At 38.9% G+C, this 8,877-nt stretch overlaps 2 pseudogenes; one reads left to right on the top strand and one right to left on the bottom strand.

Annotated features, from left to right (window-relative positions):
- Window positions 1-811: 811 nt before the first annotated feature.
- On the bottom strand, window positions 812-1,603 carry LOC102843695 (annotated as a pseudogene).
- Window positions 1,604-6,111: 4,508 nt separating this feature from the next.
- Window positions 6,112-8,215, top strand: LOC102871509 (annotated as a pseudogene).
- The last annotated feature ends 662 nt before the right edge of the window (window positions 8,216-8,877 follow it).

The following is an 8,877-nucleotide window of genomic DNA, read 5'->3' as shown; positions in this document are numbered from 1 at the left end:
CATATATTATTCCGTTTGATGTCATCCCACATAATTCTAATGTTTTCTTAATTTTTTTTTTATGTCTTATCTATGTTTTTCTTCCTGTAGGTTTCTAGTGAGGCTTTTGTCTTGAAACTTTCTGACTCTCTGTTCCATCTCTTCAGTTCTATTTTTTTCATCCTACCAGTGTGTTGGGCACTCAAGTCATTTTGGTCTTAATATTCTGGATTACATTTTCATGCTTTACTCTTATTTCCAGTACTGTGTTTGCTGTACCCTTTCTGTCTTCTGAGTACTTCTTTTTTTTTTTTAATAGCAACAAGTCAGTTTATTTACAAAATTATAAACAGTATTAACTAAGGCACTATCTCTGGTTCTGTAAACAACAGCCAATAGCCTTCACTTTCAGAGAATGGTTCTGTTATTTTTAAATGTGATCTGTATTCAGTGATCCATTGTTTTTCCAAAAAGCATTTCTGACTAATTCCAGGAGGTCTGTAACTGATATATTCATGGATCATTTCCTTCAAATCTTATTTCCAGAACTACAACACAACTGGATAGAATAAGAAAGTATCAAACCACTGAATAATGCTTTTTTTAAAACCGCCACCAAAACAACAAAATAGTATCAACTATTTCCTAAACATTTTCCAAGTAGATTAAGATAGAAACTAAGATTTTTGGATTGAAAGTAAGTCCTCTATCATTTTAACAGGTCACACAATTCAACAGTTACCAACATCTATCCTGTTATCACTGGTTTACAGGTTACATTTCCTGCTACTATTAAGTAGGGGAGTTCTACAGTATTCAGGGCTCTGTGCTTTTAATCAGAGTCACTGCAACTGCTTGAGGAATCTGTTGACATAACCTCTACATCATCTTCGTTTTCCTTGTTATGCCCAGGAGGTTCCAACAGAAAGTCGTTCCTGTGATTTGGTGGCAACATATTCATTGACATGTCACTGGACTGCCATGGGTACTGTGGAGCAAGGACATCAGGCAATCGGCCTGAGGCCAGTGCATCCCCTGGTAAGTGCCCATTCACACCATTAGTGGAAGGATTATTCATTTGACCCAACAGTCCTCTTCTCATCTCTAAATCTGTTGGGTATGGAACCCAAGTCAGTGGGGCACACACAGCATTACTTGCACTTATCCTATGTACATACTTAATGATTTCTTCAGAGGATATAGCACCTTTTCTTGCCTTTTTTATTGATTTGGGCTTTTCTTTTGCTTGATAAACAGCTGTTGCCAGTATCTGCTCTGCCTCCTTTAGCTGCTTCTGTAATGGCTGAATATCACTTTCTTCTGGACTTCTTTTTTCTAAAACTTGCATTTCATGATGGACTTTCCCCTGATTAAGTGCTAATTTCATTAGTTCTTGAAATTCTCCATCTCTGTGAATTAACAACTCCAGGATCTGGTTTTCCTCTCCAGGCTGTAATAATTTTTGATTTCTTGAAATTGCTACCATTTCTTTAAGTTTCCTTGACAAGACCTCCATATCTTCCAGCGCAGAGAGCAGCCGCTCTAGTGTGCTGTTACTGCCAGCTGCGCCCGGCACGCCACCTGGATGCTCCTTCTCCTTCTCCTTATGCGAGGATGACGCCATCTTCCTCACAGAAACCAGCCGATGTGAGCGGCAGCCTGCGAAGATGCCCTTCTGATTACTTTTTAATTTCATGTACTTCTTTGTCTATTTTATCATTTTTTCCCTTCCATCTTTTGTATTTTTATCCATATGTGTTCAAATTCCTTATCTATTTGCCCTCTTATTGACTTCCATTGTTTCTTCCCATATTTGCATCTTTTTCTGTATCTAACCAAGTAACTCTATATAAAAATATTTCTTCTAGTTCTCTCTATCTGAGGTATTCATTGGGTCCGCATTTTTAGGAGAAGGTTTATTTTTGTTTCTTCATAATAGCTCATGTGGATTGCTGCTCTCTTGACATTATGGGAGTCTTTTCTTAGTACATATTAGGCTGTTACAACAATAAATTTTTCCAGGGTACAGCAATGTTTTGTGAAACACCTATATATTTGTGTTTCTTTCTTGTTACAAGGCCTGTTAAGCTGAGAGGCTGACAACAGTTTTCCCCAAAAAATACCTGAGTGTGCAAGGACGAAGCCTACTATCCCTTCTAAAAGTGGCTTCTCGCCACTGTTGAGGTGCCCAGAACTTCCCTGTTGCTTGACATAGGGGATCCCATGTAGTCAAACCTGACAGCAGTTTTCTGCACAAAGTACCTGAGTTAATGGGTCCCATTTGATAAAGCCAGAGAGCAGTTTTCCCCCAAAATAACTGTGGGAGTAATGCAGGCAGTGCTGTCCAGCACTCCTTCCTGCTGTACCACACTCCTTCCTGCCATCCTGTGTACCTTCCTGTGGTCCTGTGCCCATAGTATTTTTCTTTTTAAATAAAAATTTTATTTTATACTGTTTTCTTACAAAGTTTATATACATTGTTTTTCACACTGTATCTTTCACATTTCCTTTAGCCACCCCTCTTTCTACACATCAAATTGTGCTACCCTATGACTACCCAGCTCATCCTCATCCCTCTGCTTCTACCCTCCCTCTTGGTCCTCATTTTACTAGTTAACTTACTATTTCAACAATAATAGCCTTATACAGTCTCTGTCCTTATTGGATTGAGTTAGTTCTCTTAGCATAATGCTGTCCAATCCCTTCCAAATTAGGAAGTGATTTAAAAAAAATCATTGTTCCTGCATGCTGCATAGTATTACATAATGAAAATGAACCATAATTTCTCAATTTCTTTGGTTATGGTTGGTCGTTCAGGCTGTTTTCATGTTCTTGCAATGATGAGTAATACTGCTATAGTCATTGATGTGCAAATCTCTGTTTGTGCCTGAGTTCTAATTTTCTTGGAGTGTATTCCAAGCAGTATAATAGCTGCATTATATGGAATTCCTATATTCAGCTTTTTTAGGAAATGCCAAACTGCTTTCCAGAGAGGTGGTACCATTTTACAATCCTGCCAACAGTTTATAAGAGTTCCTTTCTCTCCACATCATCTCAAACATTTATTACTTGCTGTCCTGTCAAACTTTGTCACTACTACTGGTGTGAGATGGCACCTCATTGTGTTTTTTATTTGTATCTCTCTTATTGCCAGTGATTTTGAGCATTTCTTCATGTTTCTGTTGACCATTTGAAGATCTTCCTCTGTGAAAATTCTTTCTATATCTTTTGGCCATTTTTTTGGTAATTGTATTATCAATCTTTTTCTTGTGGAGGCCCTGTAAGATTCTATAAAATTTTGATAGAACTTGGTCCAAAACAGTATTGTCAAATGTTTGATTTTTTGGTTTTTGTTTGTTGTTTTGTTTTTTCTCTCATTCAGTGGGTTTTCTTTTCACTCTGTTGGAAAATGGTTTTGATGTGCACAGGGGTTTAATCTTTAGAAGGTCCCATATACCAAATATAAACTCTCCAGATTGTGCATTTCTGACTATATTTGGAATTCTCTTTATACCATAGAGTAGGCCATCTAAGCTTGATCCCAGTTTGTCTGTGATAAACTTTATGGTTTGGGGCTTTACTTACAGGTCTCTGATCCACCTTGAGTTGATTTTTGTGTATGGTGTGAGATGTGGACCCTGTTTCAGCTTTCTGCAGGTAGCCACCTAGTTTTGCCAGCACCATTTATTGAAGAAGTTGTCATCTCTCATTTTAATACGTTTATTTCCTTGTCAAATATCAATTGGACCATAAGTAGATAGGTCAATCTCTGGGCTCTTCATTCTGTTCTATTGGCTATATTCCTCTCATTGCAGAAGTACCATGCTATTTTGTTTACTACCACTGCAGTTCTGAGGTCAGGGAATGCTTTGCCTCCCACTTCATTTTTATTTTTCAAAAGTGCTTTGCTTACTCGATACCTCTTCCCTCCCCGCAAACTTCACATTTTCCCTTTCAATGTCTTTGAAAAATGAATTTGATATCTGGATTGCAATTGTGTTGAGGATTTAGATTGCTTTAGGTAAGATTGTCATTTTCACAATATTGAATCTTCCTATCCATGAACAGGGAACACTTTTTTCATTTATCTAGGTATTTCATTATGTTTTGTAGAAATGTTCTGTAGTTTTTTTTGTACAGGTCTTTTGTGTCTCTAATTAGGTTCACTAAAATTGTGGTTGGCTATTATAAATGGTATTGCTTTCTTGGTTTCCTTCTCTGAGTTCTATTACTGTAGAGGAATCCTACTGATTTTTAGATACTGATCTTATAGCCTGTGACTCTACTAAATTGGTGTACTAGCGCTGACAGTTTTGTTGTTGTTGTTGTCGAGTCTTTGGGGTTTTCTGTGTCATATCATCTGCATAGAGTGAACGTGTAATTATCTCTTTTATTTTCTCCTCTTATTGTATTGCCCTAGCAAGCACTTCCAGTACAATACTGAATAGAAGTGGTGAAGGTAGCTTGGTCCTTTTTTGAAAAGAAAATGTTTTTAGCCTTTTTCCATTAAGAATGATATTATTTCTTGGTTTTGCATATATGCTTTTCACTATATTCCCTTCGTTTTCAATTTTTCTGAGTGTCTTAGGAAGGAATGTAGGATTTTGTCAAATTCCTTTTCTGCATCAATTGCTGAGATCATGTGGTTCTTGCTATTTGCCTTATTAATGTGATGAATTATGTTGATTGTCTTGTGCTGAATCATCTTTTCATACCTGTTATGAATCCCACTAGGCTATGATGATTTTTTTTTTAATGTGCCTTTGGATTCTGTGGATTGGTTAGGATTTTTACATCTATTTTACTGAGAGATATTGGTCTGTAATTTTCTTTCTTGATAGTATCAGTGTTAGGTTTTGCTATTAGGGTCATGTTTGCTTCCTAGGATGACTCTGGGAGTGTTTTTTATTTTTCAATTTTTTGAAATAAGTTAATTAGAATTGGTGATAGATCATCTCTGAGTGTTTGGTAGAATTCAGCTATGAAGCCATCTGATCCAGGTCTTTTCTTATGGGGAAGTATTATTCTAACCTGTTCACTTTCTTGTTTTGTGATGGGTCTGTTCAAGTGTTCTATATCTGTCCTTGTCACCTGGATAGCTCATGAGTTTTAAGGAATTTTTTCATCTCCTCTAAGTTTTTTAATTTATCAGAGTTTAGCTTTACATAATATTCCAGTATTATAGATTTAGTTTCATCTGATTCTGTTGTGATGCCACTTCTATCATTTCTTAATTGAGTTACCTGTGTCTTCTCTTTTTTTCTTTTGTTAAGTTAGCCATACATATGTTGTTTCTTTTGATGTCATCCCACTTGATTCTAGTGTTTTCATTTCTTTCCATCTCATTTCTGCTTTTTCCTCTGTCTCCAGTGATGCTCTTGTCTTCCAGCTCACTGACTTTATGTTTCGTCTCTTCAGTTCTACTTTTTTGTTCTACCATTGTGTTGGACATGTCTGCCATTTTCATCTTAATATTCTGAATTATGTTTTCATCCTTTTCTGTTATTTCCAGCACTGTGTTGTCTGTACCATCTCTGTCTAGTGATTATTTTTTAAGTTATTGTACCTCTTTATCTATACTATTGTTGTCTCTGGGGTATTTTCTCTCTTAAAGGCTTCTATTGTTGCTTCCATCATGTTTATATTCTTCTACAGTTTTTCAAATAAGTCCACATCAAAATAGTTCTTCTGATTCTATCAGAGATATTAATTGCACCTTTTTAAGGAAAAGGGTTTGGTTCCCCCCCCCCCTTTTATTTCATGATGACTGAGACAGACTGCTGCTTTCTTGACATAATATGAGTCTTTTCTTAATAGATTTTAGGTTGTCATAACTGCATAATGTCCCAGGGTATGGCAATGTTTTGTAATAGGCCTGTATTTTGGTGCTACTCTTTTGGCCAGTGGCCCACAGAACCAAGGGCCCAAAGCAGGATGACCACCTAGCCTCTTCAGAAACCATGTCTCTACCTAGCCTCTTCTGCTTTGGCTTAAGAAATGTCACATGATGTAGCTAGCCCCAGGATTCAAAGCCAAAGTGTATATGTATGTGTGTATATATATATATATATATATTAGTGCCGAAGGGATAAGAAGTGACATTAGCATGGGGGACAGGTGCGAGTTTTCAATATGGCAGTGGCTGAGTGGCTGAGGAAAAGGCTGGAAGTGAAGGCCCAAAGGAAGCCACAGAAACGGAATCTTCTCCGCCCACTTCTTGCTCGCAGAGAGCCGCCGATGTACCACCGACGTGTTTGTGTTTTGGAGTTTTGTTTATTTGTTTTTTGTTTTTGTTTTTGTAAATAAGCCACACCGTTTACCAACATGGAGACAGAGATCCACATCATCCACCAAAAGTGGAAAATTTATGAATCTCATAGACTAGGCTCTAAAAGAAGTCAAGAAGAGAAAATTAAATAAGAACAAAAACCAACACATGATGGTACGAGCTGCAGACCTAAAGATGAACGACCCCAAACAGTTTATCTGAGACATGGGGAAACTGAATGAAATGGAATTTAACCCAGTACAACAGCCACAATTAAATGAGAAGGTGCTGAAAGACAAGCATAAAAAGCTATGTGAAACCTTTGAATGTATTCTACAACTTTATGAAAGAGAGAATCCAGATATTTACAAAGAATTGAGAAAGCTAGGAGTATGAACAGAAGAGGACTCAACTTAGTCAATATTTTCATACCATTAAAATGCTCAACATATGGAAGTTGAGAGTATTCCATTGCCAGATATGCCCCATGCTCCTTCTAAAACCGTGATCCAGGACATTTCACTTTCTGGTGCTCAGCCACCCTCCATGCTTAAGAAGACCTCAGCTTATGGACCTCCAACTTGGGCAATTTCCATACTTCCTCTTCTTGGGCATGGGGTTCCACATTTACCTCCCAGGAGAAAAACTCCTGGTACTCCACCTGGTCCTCCTCCTCCTCAAGTCTTACAGATGTGTGACAGTAAAGTGGGCTTTGCACTAGATTTTCCCCCTCGTAGATGAGATGAAGATATGTTATATAGTCCTGAACTTGGTCAGCGAGGTCATGATGATGTTTCTAGCACCAATGAAGATGATGCTTATCCTGAAGACATGGATCAAGACAAGCATGATGAGAGCACTGACGACAGCACTGACGACACATCAGATGGAGAAAATGAGGAGGATGAATTTTTGCATCAAGATGATAATAAGGGAGAGAACAATGAAGAGAAGAAGTCAGGTCTGAGTGTACGATTTGCCGATATGCCTGGAAAATCGAGGAAGAAAAAGAACAAGAAGGAGCTGACTCCTCTTCAAGTCATGGTGCTTCAAATGGCTGGGCAGGAAATCCCTGAAGAAGGACAGGAAGTAGAGAAATTTTCACAAGAGGATGATGAAGATGATTCTGATGATTCTGAAGCAGAAAAACAGTCACAAAAGCAGCATAAAGTAGAACCTCTTTCTGATTGCACAGCTACTGGTTCTTCACAGCAGCAGGCTCCTCCACAGTCTGTTCCTCCTTCTCAGATACAAGCACCTCCCATGCCAGGACCACCTCCTCTTGGACCACCACCTGCTCCACCTTTGAGGCCACCTGTACCACCTAAGGCCTTCCTCCTGGACCACCACCAGGCACTCCTCCATTCCTAAGACCACCTGGAAGGCCAGGGCTCCGTGGCCTGTTACCTCAACTATTACTTCCAGGACCACCCCCAGGCTGACTTCCAGGCCCACCTTCCAGCCCACCTCCAGGTTTGCCTCATGGATCTCCTCCGCAAGGACCTCCACTAAGGCTACCTCCCCCTGCACCTCCAGGTATCCTTCCTCCCCATCCCAGCATGATGCACCTGCCTTTGGTGTGTCCACTTGAACTTACCCCACCTGGGCTTTTCCCATCAGCTCCCTTGACAAACTCTGGGGTTTTAAGTGCCCCACCCAACTTGATTCAACTTGACTTAAGGCAGATGACACAAGCGCAGCCACCATTGAGAAGGCAAACACAACCATCAGTGCCAAGCCACAGATCACTAATCCCAAAGAGGAGATAAATCTATTTATGCCCACTGCACTGAGTGTGCCTCGGGAGAATAAAGGGGCAATGGCTGCTCCCCAGGGGAAGGCAGAGAATGATTCTGCTGTGCCCCTTACCAAAGCAGCCCCCAAATCTGCCCTTCTGTTCCTGTGTCTGTACAAACTAAGGATGATGTATATGAAGCTTTCATGGAAGAGATAGAAGAGCTACTGTGACAGATTTGGATGCAGAACAGGCTCCTGTTGACATCAGTGATTCTTGGAAAAAGAGAATAAACAAGTAAAGAGAATACTTGTATTGTCACCGTCTTTTCTAATTCAGTGCAGGACCATCCTCAGTTTAGTATTGGACAGAATTTAATGCATATAAGAGAGGATATTTCATTAAAAATGGCTTGTTAATTGAAGCAGTGTTGCCAACATCCATTATCATCCAATTTTCATCCTGCTTTTCTCTTCTGCAATTATTTTGAAATGTAATCAAGGGAGTATTAGTTGCTTATTTATTTTGACTTTTTTGTGTGCTGCGTGGTACTGGAACAGAAGTTTCCGGAAAAAAGTTTACTTCACCCCATCTTGGCTTTTCTGTTTGAGCTATTTTTAATATTTTATTGTAAGTATTTTATAATATACCTGTAGTGAAATGAATCACAATGTCATTTCCTATTATAAGCAATATTGTGGGAAGAAAATGTACAATTTTTTGATTAAGATTATTTTCCACTGGCCAAAACAACTATGAGATATCATCTCACCCGAGTCAAAATAGAAAAATTTAACAGAACAGCAAGCAACAAATGCTGGCGAGGTTGTGGAGAAACTGGAACCCTTATTCACTGTTGGTGGGAGTGTAAAATGGTGAAACCCCTGTGGAAAGC

Source organism: Elephantulus edwardii, unplaced genomic scaffold (genome assembly GCF_000299155.1).
Source record: "Elephantulus edwardii isolate Elephantulus edwardi_28Jun2011 unplaced genomic scaffold, EleEdw1.0 scaffold00111, whole genome shotgun sequence".
In the NCBI taxonomy this organism is placed as follows: domain Eukaryota; kingdom Metazoa; phylum Chordata; class Mammalia; order Macroscelidea; family Macroscelididae; genus Elephantulus; species Elephantulus edwardii.
This window is presented reverse-complemented; position numbering and strand designations above follow the sequence as displayed.